A 26,690-nucleotide genomic window follows, 5' to 3' on the forward strand; every position below is an offset into this window, starting at 1 on the left:
CGTCCATCTAGTCAAGGCTATGGTTTTTCCAGTAGTCATGTATGGATGTGAGAGTTGGACTCTGAAGAAGTCTGAGCGCCGAAGAATTGATGCTTTTGAACTGTGGTGCTGGAGAAGACTCTTGAGAGTCCCTTGGACTGCAAGGAGATCCAACCAGTCCATTCTAAAGGAGATCAGTCCTGAGTGTTCATTGGAAGGACTGATGCTAAAGCTGAGATTCCAATACTTTGGCCACCTCATGCAAAGAGTTGACTCATTGGAAAAGACTGTGATGCTGGGAGGGATTGGGGTCAGGAGGAGAAGGGGACGACTGAGGATGAGATGGCTGGATGGCATCACCGACTCCATGGATGTGAGTTTGAGTGAACTCCGGAAGTTGGTGATGGACAGGGAGGCCTGGCGTGCTGTGATTCATGGGGTCACAAAGAGCCGGACACGACTGAGTGACTGAACTGAACTGAACTGACCTGAATGGTCTAGTGGTTTTCTTCACTTCCAATTAAGTCTGAATTTGGCAATAAGGATTTTCAATTATTTCCAATGTATTATTCTGTGATTATTTGTAGCCAGAATTAGTCTGATGCATTTCTAGTTTCCTTATTTCCTTAACTTCTTATCTAGATCAATGTCACTTTGTTACCAAGTTTGTGACAGTCTCCTTTTACTTTCTGATTCAACTATTTATAAAACACTTATAGCATACTGTACTTGACTCCACGTTGTTTTCTTCTTCTTCTAAGTTTATATAACAGATTTTCTTGTTTGGGCTGTATGAGTTCATCTATGTTGGCTTGCACCCTAGCCAAGCTGTTTTCCTTAGTGTATTCCAGGCTAAAACATTTGATAACTTATTATTCTTGATATTGCTAGCACTAAAAAAAGAAGCCTGTCAAGATACTTAGTTTACTCATCTGGGTTACAGAAAAAGAACAAAATTCTTATTCATTAGTTTTATTTAACTAAGCCTTAATTTATATTGTGGTTATGTCCTACAATAAACTGTTTTTGATTTGATAGCATTTAAATTATTCTACAGGTTGCTAGAAGTTGAGAGCAACTTTTACGTATATTATGTTTATGTTTAATGGAATTGTCTAAATATATTGAGCTTCCCTGGTGGCTCAGCTGGTAAAGAATCCCCCTTCTATGTGGCAGACCTGGTTTCGAATTCTGTGTTTAGAAGATCCCCTGGAGAAGGAAACAGCTACTCACTTCTGTATTCTTGCCTGGAGAATTCCATGGACTGTATAGTTCATGGGGTTGCAAACAGTTGGACACAACTGATATATGACATATATTGTATATCATTTTATACTGTATATATATGGTATGTGAACTTATAGATATCAAAGATTTACAGAGAAAGAGTTGAATTACAGAATGATTTCCATCAGAACTTTATGTACCTTATAGAATTTTTAACTTCATAAATGATTCATATTTGTATAGAACGAATGTGACTCTTTTTGTTCTCATTCAATTATGATAGTCTGAGAACATTCCCCAAGAAAATGCTGGTCTTTAGAGCATATCAATTCACTAAATTAATTCACCTTCCTTTTCTAAACCTGTTAGTCAAAATAATTTCCAGTTTCAGAGGGACAAGAAATATAAACAAGCTGGGTTAAAATATACAATCACAGAATACTGTATATTACTAATATACATACATACATATATATATACATATATATATATATATATATAGCACAAATATATCTCTGAATCTGAAGTGTTGCCTTTCTCTTCTACATGAAATAATGACTTTGGTATATACATGCAAACCTGGGAACACTATGAGAGTGAACTACTTTCCTCTTTTGTTTTCATATTTGAATTACTGTATTAAGAGAGATGAATAAAATATGTGGCTGGGATATGAGCCAAAATAAAGGCTTCTTGCAAATGGCAGACACACTCCTACCAAATACAGAGAAAAGAAGAACTAACTTTTAAAGGTTGCCAACTCATTTGTCAGATGTAATTGCTTTTCCAAGGTCCTCATCTCACTTTTGTCTTTGTGAACCACCCATATCTTGGGACATACTGCTGAATTTGCTTTTATTCCTCTGCATTTCCTGATTCATTTTCTACCTTTCTGAACTCTCCTTCTTTTAGTCTCTAAGACAAACTTGAATTAGTACCACTCTTATGCCCATTATATTACTGGGGAAAATAAGTCTTAGGAAAGGTGAAAACATGCAATATCCCATACATAAGAATCTTGCCCAACATTCTACCACTCACTAGTGGCAAAGGTGGTATGCCCAGGTATGCTTGGGTGCAGAACTCAGCTTTATCTCTGGAGCTGCTCTATGCTATGTGATAGAGCAGAATCATTGATTAGAGGTTCAATTCCAGACAGGTGAATTTAAAGTGCACCATAAAATGTCTAAGGAAAAAGTACAGTAACTAGCTGAGGTTCTCTGCAAGAATGCAGAAATAATTCTTATGGAGATGCTATTTTGAAGGCATAGAAGGAAATAGGAAATTTAAAAACAGCAAGGTAAAGAAGAAAAGGAAAAGAGCTAAGAATAGGATTTGGGGGAAATCTACACTGAATGGCAGAATGAGAAAGTTGTTAAGGTTATAAGTTCTATGTCTAGAATGAGAAGGAACTGAATAAGTATTCAATAAGATGTTGAAGAGATAGATAAGAGTTAGAGAAGTTGGAAAACAATAAAATAAATGATAGAAAACCATTGAGTGATAAAGGGGAGGTAATTAACATTTCAAGATGTCGTAGACAAGACAGACAAAGCCAAAACTGTGTTAATTTCAAGCAGAGCCATTTTATTTAGTTCTTTGAAACAAAGCATAGGAAATGGGGAAATAAAACGGTGGCTCTTTCTTTTCAAAAATTTTTTTTTTCTTGTGGAAGACTAAAACATGTTGGCATGAAAGTTAAAGGAAACTATATATATATATATATATATATATATATATATATATATGTAGGAAACAAATTTAATAAAAGGTTTGTTTGGCTAAATAGGCAAGACCTGTATCAATTGAGTAAGAGTGAAGTGGGAAAAGTATATAAAGATGTAGAACAGAGAGAGGAATTAGATTGAGAGATTGTAACTTTTTCTTGGTGGCATAGAATGTATAAATACATTCCTATATGTGTTTATACAGCCAAGATATTTATTAGAAAATGGGGGGGGGACAGAGTCCTAGAAATTAAAGACATATAATAGGTACAGAATTAGTGTTTGGAACTGATTCAAGAGCCAGTTATAATATGCTTAGAGGTGTGGGAAGAATATTTTACACTGAGTTTATAAGGAAAATGCGAGGGAAGAAAGTCTAGTTATTTGTACTTAACTGAGTTCACAAATAAATAAGTAAACAGTCGAAAGACTAATACTGAAATAAGCAAGCAGCAACAAAGGAAAATAAACTCTGAATCTCTGCTCTTCAAAGAAAGCATCTTGGAGTAAAGGAGGAATATCAAAGTCTTAAGTAATTTTATACTTGTAAAGAAACTATTCAAACTCATCCCACACTTCTCTTAATGCTGTATATATCATTGACTCTTAATTCTTGTCTGGCAGCGCACATCTTTGTTTAAAGAGTTAGTTCCTTTTTACAATTAACAGTCCATCTAGTGATCCTTTAATTTTTATTTAAAGCATCACAGATGTAAGAAGTTAATTGCCTTAGAAATAGTGCATTCAATATCAAGTAAATTTTGTCAAGGACAGTTCCTTAAAAGGAAGAAAGCAACAGCAGTCTCAAAATAGTATCAGTTAGCTTTGGCTTTTCCCAACTGTTGACAAAATAAAAAATGTTGATTAATCTTTTGTTGATGTTAACAATCTAATTCAAATTAAATTATATAAATACAATTATATTGTGCCTTAGAAAACATTCAATTTTGTTGACTGATAAAAACATCCTTTCTAGTCTTAAAGGTTTACATATGCCTGTATATGAAGATAGTTAATTTAAACCACCACAATTTATTTTCTAACATCAGCTGTAGAAGTTTTGTGTGAGCATCTCCTTCACTGTCTAAAATACCTTGAAGATGCGCTAGATGGTTTATTTGGTCCCCTCTAGTTTTAACATCCAGAATCTTCAATGGTCTCTTGTTTTTTCCAATCGTTAATTAAAAGAATAATATAAAGGACAATTATATTTTCTGTACCACTTCTTTCACAAGATTTCCTTAAAAAGGCTATTTCTTCAGCCAATATTACCACTATTCTTTCCTCAAGAGGGAATTGATGATCTAAGGAAAGATCTACAAATAAATTCTGTGTCTTCCTCATTTTTTCCTGTATCAGTCCCATATCAAACCTTCTAGGAATGGAACTTTCACTTATCTCCCATTGGCATTCAGATATTAATTAAAAGAAGTATCATTTACATAAACACAGTTTTGGTTTTTTTGACAAATCATTTCTTTTTGATTACTACAGTTTATGCAAGCTGCATACTTGTAAACAAAATGGTTAATCTCGTTGTCTGCTCTGCCCGCAGTCATGGTATGGAAATAATGTGTGAGAGGTTCCCCTTTCAGATACACTGCTCTGAATTTCTAGAGCACAGACAGTGAAAATAAAGGGAAAAGAAAATGAATTATTTGCTTTCTTGTATGGTATGAGTAACTTTTATGTAGAGCCAGTGTTTGATATTTATGCCAAAATTGTGTCTCCCCTTCCAACTGTGATACAACAATTAACTCTGCCACCATGAGTCATGAGTCATGGATTGATGACTTGTGTTTTAAAGGCTTTCATGCAAGAATGATGACTCTCTTGGGTGATGGTGGAGAAAGTAGTAAGTTATGCTTTCCTTTACGTCTCTAAATATTAATCTTGTAAACCTGTTCCTGTCACTTGATTCTATCAAGAATCAAAATTCTCAAAAATGTACTTGGATTTCTCCTTAGTGCCATTGTGCTTAGAAAGATTTTGCTCATTATGTTCATTAATGAGAACTCTGAAAAATATTAATGTTTTTAAAACAATGTATATCATAGCTGGTCACACTGAATGTTAAATACTTAAAGACAAATATGCAGCCACACTCAAGTCATAATAGAGTTTATTTAAATTAATAAGTGATCAGCAACAGGAAACAAAAAACTAAATCAGTTATGACTTTCAAAAGCAGAGATGGCTTTCCTCCCAAAGCAAGTCTGTGGTACATTATTATTGCTATTGTTCTAACAGTTTTACGATTTCAAAGCATGAGACTGAACTCTGCTGTTCTTGGCCACAAAATGACTGCAAGGGCTCTGAATATTACTTTCTCATTTCATATTCAAAGCCATAAAGCAATCAAGGAAGATCTTTGTCAGAGAATAATATAAACTTGTTTCACGATTACTAGAAAGTAAACATTCTTTATGATCAGTTCAGTTCAGTCATTCAGTCACATAGGACTCTTTGTGACGCCATGGACTGCAACACACCAGGCTTACCTGTCCATCACCAACCCTCAGAGCTTACCCAAACTCATGTCCATTGAGTCAGTGATGCCATCCAACCATCTCATCCTCTGTAATCTCCTTTTCCTCCCACCTTCAATCTTTCCCAGCAACAGGGCCTTTTCCAATGAGTCAGTTCTTTGCATCAGGTGGCCAAAGTGTTGGGGTTTCAGCTTCAGTATCAGTCCTTCCAATTCAGGACTGATTTACTTTAGGATGGACTGGTTGAATCTCCTTGCAGTCCAAGAGACTCTCAAGAGTCTTCTCCAGAACCACAGTTCAAAAGCATCAATTCTTTGGCATTCAGCTTTCTTTAAGGTCCAACTCTCAAATCCATACATGACTACTGGAGAAACCACAGCTTTGACTAGATGGACCATTGTTAACAAAGTAATGTCTCTGCTTTTTAATATGCTATCTAGGTTGGTCAGTTTTCATTCCAATCCCTAAGAAAGGCAATGCCAAAAAATGCCCCAACTACTGCACAATTACACTCATCTCACACACTAGTAAAGTAATGCTTAACATTCTCCAAGCCAGGCTTCAACAGTACATGAATCATGAACTTCCAGATGTTCAAGCTGGTTTTAGAAAAGGCAGAGGAACCAGAGATCAAATTGCCAACATCTGTTGGATCATTGAAGAAGCAAGAGAGTTCCAGAAAAGCATCTATTTCTGTTTTATTGACTATGCCAAAGCCTTTAACTGTGTGGATCACAATAAACTGTGGAAAATTCTGAAAGATATCGGAATACCAGACCACCTGATCTGCCTCTTGAGAAATCTGTGTGCTGGTCAGGAAGCAAGAGTTAGAACTGGACATGGAAAAACAGACTGGTTCCAAATAGGAAAGGGAGTACATAAAGGCTGTATATTGTCACTCTGCTCATTTAACTTCTATGCAGAGTACATCATCAGAAATGCTGGGCTGGAGGAAGCACAAGCTGGAATCAAGATTGCCAGGAGAGGTATTAATAACCTCATATGCAGATGACACCAATCTTATGGCAGAAATCGAAGAAGAACTAAAGAACCTCTTGATAAAAGTGAAAGAGGAGAGTCAAAAAGTTGGCTTAAAGCTCAACATTCAGAAAACGAAGATTATGGCCTCTGGTCCCATCACTTCGTGGCAAATAGATGGGGAAACAGTGAAAACAGTGGCCAACTTTATTTTGGGAGGGCTCCAAAATCATTGCAGATGATTAAAAGATGCTTACTCCTTGAAAAGTTATGACCAACCTAGACAGCAGAGATGTTACTTTGCCAACAAAAGTCCATCTAGTCAAGGCTATGGTTTTTCCAGTAGTCATGTATGGATGTGAGAGTTGGACTATGAAGAAAGCTGAGCACCAAAGAATCCATGCTTTTGAATTATGGTATTGGAGAAGACTCTTGAGAGTCTCTTGGACTGCAAGGAGATCCAACCAGTCCATCCTAAAGGAGGTCAGTCCTGAGTGTTCTTTGGAAGGACTGATGTTTGAAACGCCAATACTTTGGCCACCTGATGTGAAGAGCTGACTCATCTGAAAAGACCCTGATACTGGGAAAGATTGAAGGTGGGAGAAGGGGACGACAGAGGATAAAATGGTTGGATGGCATCACCGACTCAATGGACATGATTTTTGGGTAAATTCCGGGAGTTGGTGATGGATAGAGAGACCTGGTGTGCTGCAGTCCATGGGGTCACAAAGAGTCAGACATGACTTAGTGACTGAACTGAACTGAGGTTGGTCATAGTTTTTCTTCCAAGGAGCAAGCATCTTTTAATTTCATGGCTGCAGTCACCATCTGCAGTGACTTTGGAGCCCCCCAAAATAAAGTCTTTCACTGTTTTCATCATTTCCCCATCTATTTGCCATGAAGTGATGGGACTGGATGCTATGATCTTAGTTTTTTGAATGTTGAGTTTTAAGCCAGCTTTTTCACTCTTCTCTTTCACTTTCATCAAAAGGTTCTTTAGTTCTTCACTCTTTACACCAGTGCAAATTAGCTAAAAGGCTAACAATACACAAGAAGGGTTAAAATCAGCTTTGGGGAAGTGAAAAATACATCTCTGTCATGTATATCTTTATAAATATGATTTTTATACCATCCTCACTCCTTAACTCTAATTTCCTTTTTTATTTTTATTTTCTGTTTAAAAGTTTTCATGCATTTTTGTACTTTGAATCCATCTTTATCCTGCTTCATTTCATGTAATTTTATGAACCCTCTTAAGTCTTTCTGGATGAGATATGCATCTCTGTGCTGTGCTATGCTTAATTTTCAGTCATGTCTGACTCTTTCATCCTACGGACTGTAGCCTGCTAGGCTCCTCTATCCATGGGAATTCTCCAAGCAGGAATACTGGAGTGGGTTGCCATGCCCTCCTCCAACGGATCTTCTTGACCCAGGGATCAAACTCATGTCTCCCATGCTGCAGGTGGATTCTTTACCATTTGAGCCACTAGGGAAGCCAAACAATACTGGAATGGGTAGCCCATCCCTTCTCCAGGGGATATGCCTGATCTAGGAATCGAACCATGGTCTCCTGATCTCTACATGTATACATATATGCATAGAAAGTGACCTTGTTTCATCTACTTAACTCTAACATATTTTATAGACATTTGTTTGGAAATTTTTATTGATTTGATTTCCCCAAATGTTTGATAAAAATCTCCCTGTAATGCTGGAGTCAATTTTATAACAACAAACCACATGGATCATTTTACAGTTTATGAACAGCAAAGAGCAGTATTCTGTTAAAAGTAGCAAGGTTTTTCAAATGTTGCTTATAAAATGGTCTCATGACAAGAACACTTTGGTTTTGCTTTCTTTCATCCTTGTTCATTGATCCCATTGGAATTATCACTGAACCGTGAGATTACTGATCCAGGATAAACAGCTCCTTGCATCACTAGATCATAATTCAGCACATTCCCACTCTTTTCTCTGCCCTGCCAAATAGATGCTTGATTTTGTTGTGTTGTGGTGCTTTTGTTGTTGTTGTTGTTTTGTTCTTTTATGATCAAAACAGAGACAGACAAAGAAAAGATAAAACAAAACATTAGGAAGATATCTATTATTTTGCTATTTCACTATAAAAATAAAAGAAGTATTTAAAGGACTATAAAAATCCACTGAGTGGGGTGAGGGGCGGGGCAGGAAAACTAAGGCACATAGTCATTAACAATCTGGAAAAAAAAATTCCAAAGAACTAAGTGTTAGTGAGAAATATTGGTTAGAATACAGTTGTACAGAAAAATACAGGTGTTAGGTAACTGAATCAGTAAAGAGAAAATGCTATAATAATGGTTACACCTCTTAATATTTCTTGTTCTTGTTAATTTGTTTGTTTAGCTATGATGATAATTCTAAATTACTTTAATGTGTTGGTGCTAATATTACAGAAATTAAAGTCTTTGAGATATCTTAGATTCATTCACACTTAATTATAGGTATTGTTTTAAAGGGTCTTGCAAATGTTCTTCAGAGAAGGCAATGGCACCCCACTCCAGTACTCTTGCTTGGAAAATCCCATGGACAGAGGAACCTGGTGGGCTCTATGGGGTCGCAAAGAGTCGGACACGACTAAGCGACTTCACTTTCACTTTTCACTTTCATGCATTGGAGAAGGAAATCGCAACCCACTCCAGTGTTCTTGCCTGGAGAATCCCAGGGACGGGGAGCCTGGTGGGCTGCCATCTATGGAGTGGCACAGAGTCAGACACGACTGAAGCAACTTAGCAGCAGCAGCAGCAAATGTTCTTAGATTTAAAACGTTAATAACATATTTGTTAAAATATAATTTATGTTACATCTAAATGATAAAGGCCACTATAAAAATTCAGTTCAGTTCAGTTCAGTCGCTCAGTCGTGTTCGACCCATTGTGACCCCATGAATCGCAGCACACCAGGCCTCCTGTCCATCACCAACTCCTGGAGTTCACTCAGAGTCACATCCATTGAGTCAGTGATGCCATCCAGCCATCTCATCCTCGGTCGTCCCCTTCTCCTCCTGCCCCCAATCCCTCCCAGCATCAGAGTCCTTTCCAATGAGCCAACTCTTCGCATGATGTGGCCAAAGTACTGGAGCTTCAGCTTCAGCATCATTCCTTCCAAAGGAATCCCAGGGCTGATCTCCTTCAGAATGGACTGGTTGAATCTCCTTGCAGTTCAAGGGACTCTCAAGAGTCTTCTCCAACACCACACTTCAAAAACATCAATTTTGGTGCTTAGCTTTCTTCACAGTCCAACTCTCACATCCACACATGACCACTGGAAAAACCATAGCCTTGACTAGACAAACCTTAGTCGGCAAAGTAATGTCTCTGCTTTTCAATATACTATCTAGGTTGGTCATAACTTTTCTTCCAAGGAGTAAGCATCTTTTAATTTCATGGCTGCAGTCACCATCTGCAGTGATTTTGGAGCCCAAAAAATGAAGTCTGACACTGTTTCTACTGTTTCCCCATCTATTTCCCATGAAGTGATGGGACCAAATGCCATGATCTTTGTTTTCTGAATGTTGAGCTTTAAGCCAACTTCTTCACTCTCCTCTTTCACTTTCATCAAGAGGCTTTTTAGCTCCTCTTCACTTTCTGCCATAAGGGTGGTGTCATCTGCATATCTGAGGTTATTGATGTTTCTCCCAGCAATCTTGATTCCAGCTTGTGCTTCTTCCAATCCAGCGTTTCTCATGATGTACTCTGCATATAAGTTAAATAAGCAGTGTGACAATATACAGCCTTGACGTACTCTTTTTCGTATTCAGAACCAGTCTGTTGTTCCACATCCAGTTCTAACTGTTGTTTCCTGACCTGCATACAGATTTCTCAAGAGGCAGGTCAGGTGGTCTGTATTCTCATCTCTTTCAGGATTTTCCACAGTTTATTGTGATCCACACAGTCAAAGGCTTTGGCATAGTCAATAGAGCAGAAATAGATGTTTTTCTGGAACTCTCTTGCTTTTTTGATGATCCAGCGGATGTTGGCAATTTGATCTCTGGTTCCTCTGCCTTTTCTAAAACCAGCTTGAACATCAGGGAGTTCACGGTTCACATATTGCTGAAGCCTGAGAAGCACTTGTAGAGAATATTAAAAAAATTCAACAATCATGTATCAGATTGATATGAAAATATTTTTTCTATTTTTACTTCAAAATCATGTTGTTTCTAGAATTGTTTTTTTTAAAGTAGGTGAAATACTCAGAAATATCTTTACACTGTGCTGTACTTTATGACAATTTAGTAACTTGTAACATCTAATAATATTTGAAACTATCTATTTGTATATAAAATATAGTAGTATTAATTTTTTTCTGATAACACAATTTGAATATCCATATTCATGTAGAGAACTATATATTTAAACAGAGATGTGAAAATATCTTGGGTTTATCAATAAGATACATTTTCCCTATATGATCTTGTGAGTATATTGAAAAACTATCATCTACTTTTGTGGGGGAGAAGTGAATTCACCAGACATTACTAAGTAGTGGCAAAGAGCCATCCTTTTAAGATGCATTTGAGTTCTGGAAATATCCCAGTCCTTGGTATCTAAAGTGTGGGGGATGTGATTAGACTGTTAAAACTCTTAAACATAAAATTGCATGGACATTTTTTGGAGATGGACAAAACTTTGATTGTGAAAGCATTTGAACAGAAGCTCCTTCCAAGAGGTAGCTTAAAAGAATTTTAAAGATATTTCTACCTTTACTAGAGGTGTGCTACAATTCTGTCTTCTCCAATTTGTTCTGGAAGTAGGGTAGTGAGAATGCAGCTTCAAAGTGACCTGGAAAATAATTTTAAAAGAAATGCTCTCCAACTGTTTTCATAAGTGACAGCGGAGTTTTAAACATTCTAAATAACCTACCAGGGTGACAGTTTCGAAGGCAACGCTTGTGTATCTTGATTTCTAATTGAGATACCTAACATCCGCTGGATCATGGAAAAAGCAAGAGAGTTCCAGAAAAACATCTATTTCTGCTTTATTGACTATGCCAAAGCCTTGACTGTGTGGATCACAATAAACTGTGGAAAATCCTGAAAGAGATGGGAAAATCTGTCTGCAGGCCAGGAAGCAACAGTTAGAACTGGACATGGAACAACAGACTGGTTCCAAATACAAAAAGGAGTACATCAAGGCTGTATATTGTCACCCTGTTTATTTAACTTCTATGCAGAGTACATCATGAGCACCTCTGGACTGGAAGAAGCACAAGCTGGAATCAAGATTGCCGGGAGAAATACCAATAACCTCAGATATGCAGATGACACCACCCTTATGGCAGAAAGTGAAGAGGAACTAAAAAGCCTCTTGATGAAAGTGAAAGAGGAGAGTGAAAAGGTTAGCTTAAAGCTCAACATTCAGAAAACGAAGATCATGGCATCTGGTCCCATCACTTCATGGGAAATAGATGGGGAAACTGTAGAAACAGTGTCAGACTTTATTTTGGGGGGCTCCAAAATCACTGCAGATGGTGATTGCAGCCATGAAATTAAAAGACTCTTACTCCTTGGAAGAAAAGTTATGACCAACCTAGATAGCATATTCAAAAGTAGAGACATTACTTTGCCGACTAAGGTCTGTCTAGTCAAGGCTATGGTTTTTCCAGTGGTCATGCATGGATGTGAGAGTTGGACTGTCAAGAAAGCTAAGCACCGGAGAATTGATGCTTTTGAAGTGTGGTGTTGGAGAAGACTCTTGAGAGTCCCTTGGACTGCAAGGAGATCCAACCAGTCCATTCTGAAGGAGATCAGCCCTGGGATTTCTTTGGAAGCAATGATGCTGAAGCTGAAACTCCAGTACTTTGGCCACGTCATGCGAAGAGCTGACTCATTGGAGAAGACTTTGATGCTGGGAGGGATTGGGGGCAGGAGGAGAAGGGGACGACCGAGGATGAGATGGCTGGATGGCATCACTGACTCGATGGACGCGAGTCTGAGTGAACTCCGGGAGTTGGTGGTGGACAGGAGGCCTGGTGTGCTGCGATTCATGGGGTCACAAAGAGTTGGACATGACTGAGCGACTGAACTGAACTGAACTGAACTAAATTTAACAAAAAATTTAAAATAGTTTTACAAGGAACTGGTCCATTGGGTTAGGCCATATCAGTTATTCAAAAATATGTCATCTCCACTATAATGTGAGAGTGAGGAGACTCCAGGCTCATCTAGGCAGGGAGGGGCTTTGTGGAGAGCATTTCTGTGCTGATTCTGGCGGTTTTCCAGAGGTTCTGTAGTCTCCTCGGCTTGTCGGCTGACTGATGTGAGGCTTTCCAGAGCCTCTTTGCTCTCATCCATGGTTCGCTTTCTGGATTACTTGGAAACTGATTCATATGCAGAGCTGTCCATTACTTTCTTAGAAGAGAAGCACAAAACTTTGTTCCTTCCTCTCAATATCTTCTCTATTTTCTTTACTTTTAGTATTAAAAAAGAAAAGATCTGTCTCTATGAAAGTGAAAGTGCTAGTATCTATCATCTGACTCTTTGTGACCCCATGGGCTGTAGCCTGCCAGGTTTCTCTGTTCATGGAATTCTTCAAGCAAGAATACTGGAATGGGTAGTCATTCCCTTCTGTCTCTATAGTTTTGTCTTTTAATCTATTATTATTATTGTTACTATTATCATTATTTTGAAACTCATTCTCTCTCTGTCCATCAAGATTCTTTTGCTCAGTTCAATCTGGACTATATCTTAAAAGGTCCAACTTAGTATTTTCTATTAAATGCTAAAATAAATCCTATTAAATGCTAAAATAAATAACATAAATGCTATTTTATGTTTATATATATAACACAACATGCTTGCTGCTGCTGCTGCTGCTGCTAAGTCACTTCAGTCATGTCCAACTCTGTGCAACCCCATAGACAACAGCCTGCCAGGCTCCCCTGTCCCTGGGATTCTCCAGGCAAGAACACTGGAGTGGGTTGCCATTTCCTTCTCCAATGCATGAAAGTGAAAAGTGAAAGTGAAGTCGCTCAGTCCTGTCGGACTCTTTGTGACCCCATGGACTGCAGCCTAACAGGCTCCTCCGTCCATGGGCTTTTCCAGGCAAAAGTACTGGAGTGGGGTGCCATTGCCTTCTCCGAACACAACATGCTTAGATATATTTTAATACTGTAACCATAATTCCTGTCTTTACCTTTGTATATACTGTCTTGATATGAAGGAGTCTTTCTTTGATTTGGTCTGAGGTAGAAAAAAAATAGATAATTTTGAAAAGAAGTGAAGTTAGTAAATTCTTAATAAACTTTTGTCACTCTCAACACAAGTAAGTTCAAAGAGGCATAACTTCATGAACAAGATCAGGAATGATGGTTGCATTTGTTGAGAAAATCGCTCAGTTTGGTTTATATGTTTGTATATAGCTGTATCACTATGAATATACATTCTGAAGCATCATAAACATGTTTTCTCATTTTTATAATATAGATACAAAAATGACCTCATTACTTCAAGAGTACTATGAATATTGTTCATGGTCATTTTGATTAACTCCTGTGAGACTTCTGTAAACTAAATGCTGAAAAAATAATATGCTCAAACTCATAATCATTTTTTAGATGGTAGTTATTACTGAGGCAGATCCTGCCATTTGTTTTCCAATTCAGTAGACAGGGAATGATATTCACTGTTGCTTGTTACACAAAGTCTATTTGCACAAAGAAAATACTCAGATTTACTAACAGCAGTTCTGTCAAGGTATTGTGTGTAATTTGGCCTTTATTTTCTTTAATCAAATTTCTCTTTGTATTGTATGGCTCCACTTTGCAATCTTGAGTCTATGAATGAAGATAAACAAGAGAGCGTGATCTACGTTTAGAAGAGTTCCCTCTTTGTAATCATACTTTCTGAGAGCAAAATATTCCCCAGCTGCATGCTGCTACAGAAAGTAATTAAATTTAATAGTAGCTGCCCTTAATTTATGGACACAAAGGGAAATAATCATATTCAAAATAAAAGAGACAGCTTTGAAATGAATACATAGGGCACTGTAGCCTGTTGTCAGTAAAAGCAGCTCTTGCAGCCATTCAAAAGGATGGTATTAGAGGTATTGTTTTTCTTTATTTCTGTCCATTTGTCCTTTTAAAGGAAAAGTAATTTCTTTGTTGAAAATATCACTGACCTTCTGATGAGAAGTTTTCTCTATTCTTAAATGGCTGTATCAAAGTTTTGATACCATGTTTTTTGTTTTAAAGGATTTCCTCAGCCTCTGCTTTGGCACTCCCATCTGCTCCAAAATAAAGCACTGAAAAGAGATATTAATTTGCCAATTAGAATCTAATGAGATATTGATTTTCATTGGATTTCATGTGGATAATTTAAGTCTCAAAATCAAGAAAAAGATGTTCCTATTAAATCATTCTAGATGACTGTGATAATTTGCAGTCATGGATACATTATATACTATGTTTAGTTAGATGAAAATTTTAAATTAAAAATAAATTATGTAAATGATATAAATTAATTTCTGAAAAAATCTAATCTGCAGACTTGTTTTCAAAAACAAAAAATTATCTTCAAGAAAGCAATAGTTTCTACAATGTAAGACATTAGATACACTCTTTAGGTAGTAACATGTTTTGCAGAATGGAATGATAATGGAATCAGGACATGTGATTCTAAGTGGATATAACATACCTCATTTATCCTACAGTGATGCTGAACTGGTCTCATAATAAAAATCCAGGAGATTATCTAGTAAGTGGACTTAAAGCAACATAATAATAGACACAATTTTATTTCTATTTACTTAAACTTGGCTAACTTTATTCTCAAGGTGGTTCAAACTCTGAAGAAGCTTATATTAATTATTTTCCATTTTTTATTCTTTTCAATAACAAGCCTGTTTCATTTTTAAAAATTCATATTTTATTCTTTGGAATGTTTTCCTAAAATATCAATCTAAATTTTCTAAATGAAAATGAAATTGACTTAGGTTAGATTATCATCAGAAACTGACAACTCCTATAAACTGTTTATTAATATTTGTATTCTATAGCACCTTAGGGATTAGTACAGATTGAACAATAGCAACCACATAGAAACCACCCAGTAATTATTAGTTATAATTATTACTTATTTGACTATTAAGTAATTGAAATGTAAGATGAAATATTGATTTAAACACTGATAAAAAATAATTTGCTGAAAACTTTACTTTGTGAAAATTGTTGTGTTAGCAGCTGAGGAGATACAGACAAGATTTGTTCATAAAGATTTTACATCCTAAAAGGCAAAATTGGATATGCATTATATATAATATATATGTCATATAAAATATATTTCTATGTTGTATTTTTATACATAAACATATACATACATATGTATATGTAACACTATATAATTGATTGATAGGTCAACAAGGCAGAGAGTAATAAGTTCAATGAGACAAAGCAGTTAAAAGTGTAGAAAATGAGATTTCTTAATGTAAACTCATGACTTAATGATGTTTCAATTTCAGAAATTATTTTGGCATTCATCTTTGGTCCTTCTAGCCTGTGAACTATTATAAATCCCCTAGTAAGTTATGTAGCAGATATATTCTCAGTTTACAATATTTGCACTGAGTAGAAAAGGACTACATCAAGGCTGTATATTGTCACTCTGCTTATTTAACTTATATGCAGAGTACATCATCAGAAATGCTGGGCTGGAGGAAGCACAAGCTGGAATCAAGATTGCCGGGAGAGGTATCAATAACCTCAGATATGCAGATGACACCAACCTTAAGGCAGAAATCGAAGAACTAAAGAACCTCTTGATAAAAGTGAAAGAGGAGAGTGAAAAAGTTGGCTTAAAGCTCAACATTCAGGAAACGGAGATCATGGAATCTGGTCCCATCATTTCATGGCAAATAGATGGGGAAACAATGGCAACAATGAGAAAGTTTCCTTTAGGGGGCTCAAAATCACTGCAGATGGTGACTGCAGCCATGAAATTAAAAGACGCTTGCTCCTTGGAAGAAAAGCTATGATGAACCTAGGCAGCATATTAAAAAGCAGAGACATTACTTTGCCAACAAAGGTCTATCTAGTCAAAGCCATGGTTTTTCCAGTAGTCATGTATGGAAGTCAGAGTTTGAAAAGAAAGCTGAGCACCAAAGAATTGATGCTTTTGAACTGTGGTGTTGGAGAAGACTCTTGAGAGTCTCTTGGACAGCAAAGAGATTCAACCAGTCCATCCTAAATATTCATTGGAAGTCCTGAATATTCATTGGAAGGACTGATGCTGAATCTGAAACTCTAATATTTTGTCCATCTGATGTGAAGAACTGACTCATTGGAAAACACCCTGATACTGGGAAAGATTGAAAGCAGGAGGAGAAGGGGATGACAGAAGATGAGATGGTTGGATGGCATCACCAACTCTATGAACATGAGTTTTAGCAAGCTCCGGGAGTTGGTGATGGACAGGGAAGCCTGGTATGTTGCAGTCCATGGGGTCGCAAAGAATAGGATATAACTGAGTGACTGAACTGAGTGATTATGCTTAAATCAATAAAAATATTGATGTTAAAAATAGGTCAATTTTTCAAGTTATATTAATATGCAGGAAAAAGGTTTTTCTTGCAATATTATTTAGTAAGATTATTTATACTCATAGATAATTAAAAGTCTATTTAAGAAGTCTACTATTTCTTATTGCTGTAGTGCTAGAAAAAATATTTTTATCTTCTATCATAAGCTCATTTATTATTAATGAGAAGAAATGAGGACATATGAAATCATAATACCTGTTATATAAGACCAAAATATTAGTGACTGTTGTTCACCCCCTAAGTCATGCCCGACTTTTTGCAGTCTCATGGACTGCACAGCATGCCAGGCTTCCCTGTCCTTCACTATCTCCCAGAGTTTGCTCAAAGTCATGTCTGTTGAGTTGGTGAGATCAGTGGAAAGGACCAGCTAATATGCGTATTCAAATAATTTAACTTATACACATTTTGGGGCTACCTTTTTGCTAAGCCTGATAAGTAACTGGTAAGTACTTTTATATTTCTACATAAGCACACTTTTCAAAGCAGTGATATCCTTTTATGTAGTAACCGTAATGTAGCCATAAATAAAGTAAACTACACATTTCCTATAAAATTTCAAAGTGAAGATATATGCTTACAAATTTGAAGTGTCCCACTGAGATTCTTTTATGAACATAGGCAATTTATTACACAGTGAAGGTGACCATTTTAAGAAAGAAACTACTCTGCTGACGCATTTTTTTATGATATTGCCCAGAATGCCTTACAAACTGTAATGAAGGTCATTATTTCTGAAAGTCCTTAAATTCAGAATAGTTTATAGCTTTGTAAAGTCAATTTATTATACAACAAAGAAAATATTCAATTGTGTATTTGTATCTTTTATACTGAAAATTTTTCCTTAGTAAAATGGAATCTCTTCAAGGAATATACAATATACCTTATAAAGAAAGCTATATGGAAACATTTTAAAGCTCTCAGATAATATATTACCTATATTTTATTTTAAAATGCTTTATTCCAAGCAAATATACTGTCCTGAAATGTACCATCAATGTAGAATAGAGAAATTACAAGTATGTTTGGACTGCCTGTTTTTAGAAAAAGAAATAAAAGAACTGCTTTCACTTATTAGGGACACACTTCATCACTGACAGTATTTATTTAGTATAGTGGTACTGAATTGCTGAGATTTGTGATGAGGACAGAATGTTTCATTTTGCACTTTTCATTCTAAGTTCTTGGGCTTCCCGGGTGGCCCAGTGGTAAAGAATCTGCCTGCCAATTCAGAAGCCACAGAAAATGCAGGTTTGATTGATCCCTGGGTGGAGAAGATCCCCTGGAGGAGGAATGGCAACCAACTCCAGCAATCTTGGCTGGACAGAGGAGCCTGGCCGTCTGGTCCATGGGGTTGCGAAAAGTTGGACACAACTGAACACGTGCACACACACACGCACACACACACACACACACACACACACACACACATCTTTATTGAAGTTGTAAACTTTCTCCATAGAGATCATGTGCTCATCTTTTGCAAATGGCCTGATATTATGATATTTCCTACTGTTCAATGAAGGCAGATTTTTAATATTAGAAGAGAAAATATAATAGAGTGTGTTAGAATATTCTTAATATTTTACTTACTCTTGACCGACTAGGCATAAGAATATTTCTCTATGAAAGACATACAAAATTTATTATCTCTGTGTTCAGTCATAATTTGAGTATTCAAGTTCTAAACAATTTAGAGAAGATAGCATATGTAAAGAATGAAGATTTTTGTCTTTTTAACTGGATTTTAAAATCCAATAACTAACTGGTATTTCACTGATCCCAAAGTTGATATGCCCAATAAAACAGAGAGTAAGATTTCCCAAATAAAGGTCTTTCTGTTGATAAATTTTGTCCAGCTTTTATTTAAAGGGAATAGTTATAAATTTTGTTGGTTTTTTCTCTGCCCAGTTTTAAGAGTTGCCTTTTTCGGTTTTATCTATTATTGTATGTGTGTGTATGTGTTCTTTCCTAAATAGTGCCAGCATTTGCAGTGACTGCATTTGCCATATATGGTTTCCTAAGGATCGAATTGCTATGTGTCAAGTGAAATTGAGTGAGTTTGTACATAAATATTCCCTTAAACGGGCTTACAACATGAGTACACATTTTGATAATTAAGGAAAGATTTCTTTTCATACAAACAAATTCCATCCTCCCGTGTGTGATATGTGAACAATGCGTATATAATTATCATCACAATCTCATGTCCTAAACACAGTGTCCTGGTAAAATATATTTTAACTCTCAACTCTGGATGAGTACAAAGCCAGCTTTAGAACTCTGATCCTATAGTGACCAAAAAGAAAGAAAGATGTGCATTTTAAATCAGATGTTTTGAATGAGAGCAGACATCTTCTCTCCAATTTTAAACTAAACGACAGAGGGGAGAATAATCAAATAAATGAAGAAATAAACTATTTTCACAGGCTGGAAAGTGCAATTATCTTAATATATAGATTCCTACTAATTTGTTCTATTTATTTGGTAATGCAACTCCAATCACTTTGTGTAGGAATCTTGAGGTAATTCTAAAATTCATATAGAAATGCAAAGGATCTAGAAGAGCATAATCAGTTTATCTGACTTCAGGCTCTACTACAAAGCCACAGTCATCAAGACAGTATGGTACTGGCACAAAGACAGACATATAGATCAATGGAACAAAATAGAAAGCCCAGAGATAAATCCACACACATATGGACACCTTATCTTTGACAAAGGAGGCAAGAATATACAATGGAGTAAAGACAATCTCTTTAACAAGTGGTGCTGGGAAAACTGGTCAACCACTTGTAAAAGAATGAAACTAGATCACTTTCTAACACCGCACAAAAAAATAAACTCAAAATGGATTAAAGATCTAAATGTAAGATCAGAAACTATAAAACTCCTAGAGGAGAACATAGGCAAAACACTCTCAGACATAAATCACAGCAGGATCCTCTATGATCCACCTCCCAGAATTCTGGAAATAAAAGCAAAAATAAACAAATGGGATCTAATTAAAATTAAAAGCTTCTGCACAACAAAGGAAAATATAAGCAAGGTGAAAAGACAGCCTTCTGAATGGGAGAAAATAATAGCAAATGAAGCAACTGACAAACAACTAATCTCAAAAATATACAAGCAACTTCTGCAGCTCAATTCCAGAAAAATAAACGACCCAATCAAAAAATGGGCCAAAGAACTAAATAGACATTTCTCCAAAGAAGACATACGGATGGCTAACAAACACATGAAAAGATGCTCAACATCACTCATTATTAGAGAAATGCAAATCAAAACCACAATGAGGTACCACTTCACACCAGTCAGAATGTCTGCGATCCAAAAATCTGCAAGCAATAAATGCTGGAGAGGGTGTGGAGAAAAGGGAACCCTCCTACACTGTTGGTGAGAATGCAAACTAGTACAGCCACTATGGAGAACAGTGTGGAGATTCCTTAAAAAATTGCAAATAGAACTCCCTTATGACCCAGCAATCCCACTTCTGGGCATACACACCGAGGAAACCAGAATTGAAAGAGACACATGTACCCCAATGTTCATTGCAGCACTGTTTATAATAGCCAGGACATGGAAACAACCTAGATGTCCATCAGCAGATGAATGGATAAGCAAGCTGTGGTACATATACACAATGGAGTATTACTCAGCAGTTAAAAAGAATTCATCTGAATCAGTTCTGATGAGATGGATGAAACTGGAGCCGATTATACAGAGTGAAGTAAGCCAGAAAGAAAAACACCAATACAGTATACTAACACATATATATGGAATTTAGGAAGATAGCAATGACGACCCTGTATGCAAGACAGGGAAAGAGACACAGATGTGTATAACGGACTTTTGGACTCAGAGGGAGAGGGAGAGGGTGGGATGATTTGGGAGAATGACATTCTAACATGTATACTATCATGTGAATTGAATCGCCAGTCTATGTCTGACGCAGGATGCAGCATGCTTGGGGCTGGTGCATGGGGATGACCCAGAAAGATGTTATGGGGAGGGAGGTGGGAGGGGGGTTCATGTTTGGGAATGCATGTAAGAATTAAAGATTTTAAAATTTAAAAAATAAAAAACTAAAATTTAAAAAAATAATAAAATAAAAAAATAAAAATAAAGGATAAAGTTTGAGAACTTAGACTATCTGATATCAAGAGTTATTATGAATCAATCAATAATCAAAATAATCTTTTATTGGTGTTAAAATAAGTATATAGATAAGAGGAACAGAATCAAGAGTCCAGAAATAATCCCCCCCCCCACACACACACACAGTTATTTTTACCAAAGGGGAAACGGTAAAATTTCAACTTCAATCCTCACATCATACCATGCTGCTGCTGCTGCTAAGTCACTTCAGTCGTGTCTGACTCTGTGTGACCCCATAGAAGGCAGCCCACCAGGCTCCCCCGTCCCTGGGATTCTCTAGGCAAGAACACTGGAGTGGGTTGCCATTTCCTTCTCCAGTGCATAAAAGTGAAAAGTGAAAGTGAAAGTGAAGTCGCTCAGTCATGTCCGACTCCTAGCAACCCCATGGACTGCAGCCCACTAGGCTCTTCTGTCCATGGGATTTACCAGGCAAGGGTACTGGAGTACCATACTCAGTGTTTAACTTAAAACGGCTCATAGATGCAAGCACAAAATCAAACACTACAAAATTCTAGAATATAATATTCTTGACTTTAGGGTAGGCAAAAATTTCCTAGTCACAACACAAAATCACTAACCATGAAAGAGAAATAAAATGGTAAATTGGGTTAGAAAAATGCCAAGTACTGCAGAATGTATGGAGCAAATGAGACTCTACTATAGTGATTAGACTCTGTGTGACCCCATGGACTGTAGCTCACCAGGAATTAATTCCATGGACTGTCCATGGAATTACTTCTCCAGGCAAGAATACTGGAGTGGGTTGCCATTTCCTTCTCCAGGGGAATCATCCTGACCCAGGGATTGAACCCAGGTCTCCCACGTCGCAGGCAACCTCTGTAATGACTGAGCCAGCAGGAAAGCCAATATAGTGATAGAAAACTATAAAATAGTATACTTGCTTTGGAAAGATTTAATACTTTCTTGAAAAATTAAGCATACGTTTATCATGGCATCCAGCATATCCATTCCTGAGTATGGGCCCAAGAGAAATAAAAACAGATGTTCACAAAATATTGTGTACATAGTCACATCGGCTTTATTCCCAGTAATCAAAAACTGGAAACAAACAAAATAGCTAACAAGAGGTGAACAGCTAAGCAAATGTGATATATTCATACAACGGAATTCTCCCCTGCAATAACAATAGTGGATGAACTATTGACCACAAAATAAAATGAATGAATTGCAAAAGCATATGCTATGTGAAGGGAGTCAGGCATAAAAAAAGTGTATCTTCAGTGCTTTGTTTTACATGAAATTGTTTGAGCATGCATAATTAATGTCCAGTGAGAGAGACCGGTGAGAGATCACCAGTTACCAGAGACAACTAGGTATCCAGAGAAAAAAATAAATCTTGATTCCTATGGCATATCATATACAAAACTCAGTGCTAGAAGGATTTTAAACCCAAATCTGGAAGATTAAATGATCAAGCTTCTGGAAAATAACACAAAAGAACAGATCCTTGGGATAGAAAAATATTTCATTAGCATTATATAATAAGCTACATTAAAAAAAATATTGATTAAATGGCTTTCATTGAAATTAAGACTTTTCCGTAAAAGTTACCCTTAAAAGAAATGAAACTACATATTTGTACACAGTATCTGATATACATACCAACAAATAGGTTTCTAAAATATAAAAGATTTCCTATACCTTGGAGAAAGAAATACATAAAAAAGGATGAGCAAGCAAAAGACTTGAAATCCATTCTGCAGTGATTTTTGTTTAAAGAAAAGTAGCTCAACATTATTAGTCATCAGGGAAAAGAAAATTAAGACCATAATGAGACACTCCTACATACTTCTACAATGCTGATGTATAAATTAATAAAACCACTTTGAAAAATTATGTGGCAGTTTCTACTAAATCTTGCTTAATATGCACAACATCCTATGACATTTTACTCCTAGGAATATACTCAGCAAAACTGTATATATATATGTGTACCAAAACATATTATATTCAAATATAATAATAATATTTGAAACATATTTACTAGCCAAAATCTGGATAAAAACTGTATACTTCTCAGACTGGCTAAATGATCTCATAATTATGCAATGAAAAACTATGCAGCAATAAAAATGAACACACTACTGTTACTCATGATATCACACATGTCTCACAGATACAACGTTGAAGAAAGTAAGCCAGAGTAGGAAACAAGATTGTTGGGTTCCATTTCTATAAAGGCAAAACCAATCTACAGTGGCAGAAGTCAGAATGACAATTGCTCTGGTGGGTAATGCCTGGAGGAGAACACAGAAATGTTTCTGAAGTGCTATTTTTTTTTTTTTTTTAATCAGAGTGGAGATAACCAGGATGCAAAAATATGTACAAACGCTTTGCATTTGTACAAACTCTGTGCATTTTTCTTTATATACACTCATACTTCAATGAAAATTGTTTACTTAAAAATGGAAGAGACTTGTGCTCCTATAAAGTCAGTTTAGCATTGAGAAATTAATATCTGGGTTCAGTTCAGTTCAGTCATTCAGTCGAGTCCAATGCTTTGCAACCCCATGAACCGCAGCATGCCAGGCCTCCCTGTCCAACACCAACTCCCGGAGTCCACCCAAATCCATGTCCACTGAGTCAGGGATGCCACCCATCTCTTGGCATACTGTGCACCTACATGTCCGACTCTTGGCAACCCCATGAACTGCAGCATGCCAGGCCTCCCTGTCCATCACCAACTCCTGGAGTCCACCCAAACCCATGTCCATTGAGTGAAGCCATCCAGCCATCTCATCCTCTGTCATCCCCTTCTCCTCCTGCCCTCAATCTTTCCCAGCATCAGGATCTTTTCCAATGAGTCAGCACTTCATATCAGGTGGCCAAAGTATTGGAGTTTCAGCTTCAACATCAGTTCTTCCAATGAACACCTAGGACTGACCTCCTTTAGGATAGACTGGTTGGATCTCCTTGCAGTACAAGGGACTCTCAAGAGTCTTCTCCAACACCATAGTTCAAAAGCATCAATTCTTTGGCACTCAGCTTTCTTCACAGTCCAACTCTCACATCCATACAAGACCACTGGAAAAACCATAGCCTTGACTAGATGGACCTTTGTTGACAAAATAATGTCTCTGTTTTTCAATATGATGCCTAGGTTGGTCATAACTTTCCTTCCAGGGAGTAAGCGTTGGTTAATTTCATGGCTGCAATCACCATATGCAGTGATTTTGGAGCCCAGAAAAATAAAGTCAGCCACTGTTTCCCCATCTATTTGCCATGAAGTGAAGAGATTGGATATTGTGATCTTAGCTTTTTGAATGTTGAGCTTTAAGCCAACTTTTTCACTCTCCTCTTTCACTTTCATCAAGAGGTTCTTTAGTTCCTCTTCACTTTCTGCTATAAGGGTGGTGTCATCTGCATATCTGAGGTTAGTGATATTTCTCCTGACAATCTTGATTCCAGCTTGTGCTTCCTTCAGTCCAGGGTTTCTCACGATGTACTCTGCATATAAGTTAAATAAGCAGAGTGACAATATACAGCCTTGACATACTCCTTTTCCTATTTGGAACCAGTCTGTTGCTCCATGTTCGGTTCTAACTGTTGCTTCCTGACCTGCATATAGGTTTCTCAAGAGGCAGGTCAGGTGGTCTGGTATTCCCATCTCTTTCAGAATTTTCTACAGTTTCTTGTGATCCACAGAGTCAAAGGCTTTGGCATAGTCAATAAAGCAGAAATAGATGTTTTTCTGGAACTCTCTTTTTCGATGGTCCAGCGGATATTGGCAATTTGATCTCTGGCTCCTTTGCCTTTTCTAAAATCAGCTTAAACATCTGGAAGTTCAGGGTTCACGTACTGCTGAAGCCTGGCTTGGAGAATGTTGAGCATTACTTTACTAGCATGTGAGATGAGTGCAATTGTGTGGTAATTTGAGCATTCTTTGGCATTGCCTTTCTTTGAGATTGGAATGAAAACTGACCTTTTCCAGTCCTGTGGCCACTGCTGAGTTTTCCAAACTTGCTGGCATATTGAATGCAGCACTTTCACAGCATCATCTTTCAGGATTTGATATAGCTCAACTGGAATTCCATCACCTCCACTAGCTTTGTTCTTAGTGATGCTTCCTAAGGCCCACTTGACTTCACATTCCGGGATGTCTATCACTAGGTGAGTGGTCACACCATCGTGATTATCTGGGTCGTGAAGATCTTTTTTGTACAGTTCTTCTGTATATTCTTCCCACCTCTTCTTAATATCTTCTGCTTCTGTTAGTTAGGTGCCTACCATTTCTGGTATCATTCATAAAAGGTATGATAGTAGAGAAATGTCTTAGAAGAATCTAGCATATGGTATCAGAACTCTCATGCCACTTACTGGATAAAAAGGGAAGTAAGAAAGTTTTCCTGGTTTACTTGGGGTTAGTTTTCACAAAGGCTTCCCAGGATGGAGTTTGTGGTAAAGAACCCACCTGCCAGTGCAGGAGATGTAAGAGACAAGGGTTCCATCTCTGGGTTGGGAAGATTCCTTGAAGGAGGAAATGGCAACCCACTCCCCCACTCCAGTATTTTTGCCTGAAGAATCCCATGGACAAAGGAGCCTGGCAGGCTACAGTCCATGGGGTCACAGAGAGTCAGACATGACTGAAGAGATTTAGCATGCTTCAGTTTTAACAAAATAGTTGCACCTCTCAGTTCATGGGCTTTCCTTGTGGTTCAGCTGGTAAAGAATCCATGTGCAATATGGGAGACCTGGGTTCGATCCCTGGGTTGGGAAGATCCCCTGGAGAAGGGAAAGGCTATCGACTCCAGTGTTCTGGCCTGGAGAATTCCATGGACTTTATGTCAATGGGGTTGCAAAGAGTCAGACATGACTGAGCAACTTTCACTTTACTCAGCTCATACTTTGTATATTTCATAATAAAGTAAAGGTTAGATTACTAAAATGTGAGAATATACAGTACACAATGACCTGTTTCTATGTAAAGGGCATTCTAGATGCTTTTAACTTTTTAAAAAATGTGTTTATGTTTATACCACTGCATCTACCCCACCTTGGCAATCACAGCTTCAGGGCCAACTTTCTTTGGCAGTAATTCTTAGTTTCTATCTGAAGATTGTTTTTTCCAGTTAGTGTGTGATAAGGAAAAGCTGATTCATCATGTAAAATTATCTGATATTTGCCATTTCCTATCACTATTGCTATTTATAGAATCCACATAAGAATGATACTTTCTCTTGATGTGTTGTAGAGATCTTGCCATCATTTTGTTCATTTACCTCAGCATTTTATAATGAGTTTATCTTTTCCATCCTAATATGCATAAAATTCCTAATGAACAAAAAGGATCATTTTTCTCATCTCAATATTCTCTGCACATGTTTGGCATGTTCTGCACAATCAACTATGTCACTGTGGTTATATTCTGTGTTAGTCTAGCTATGCTACCAGGAAACCATACAAAACAAATCATGATAATATAAATCATAAACATAAAATCAAGAACAATGTCTTCCAGACATTTTGGGATATGAAAAGAATTGTATTTCCTTTATAAAAAGGTTGGGGTGAATTGAATAAGAGTTTACTACCTGATGATTTATTTA

Source organism: Ovis aries, chromosome 17 (genome assembly GCF_016772045.2).
Source record: "Ovis aries strain OAR_USU_Benz2616 breed Rambouillet chromosome 17, ARS-UI_Ramb_v3.0, whole genome shotgun sequence".
NCBI classification, from domain to species: Eukaryota; Metazoa; Chordata; class Mammalia; order Artiodactyla; family Bovidae; genus Ovis; species Ovis aries.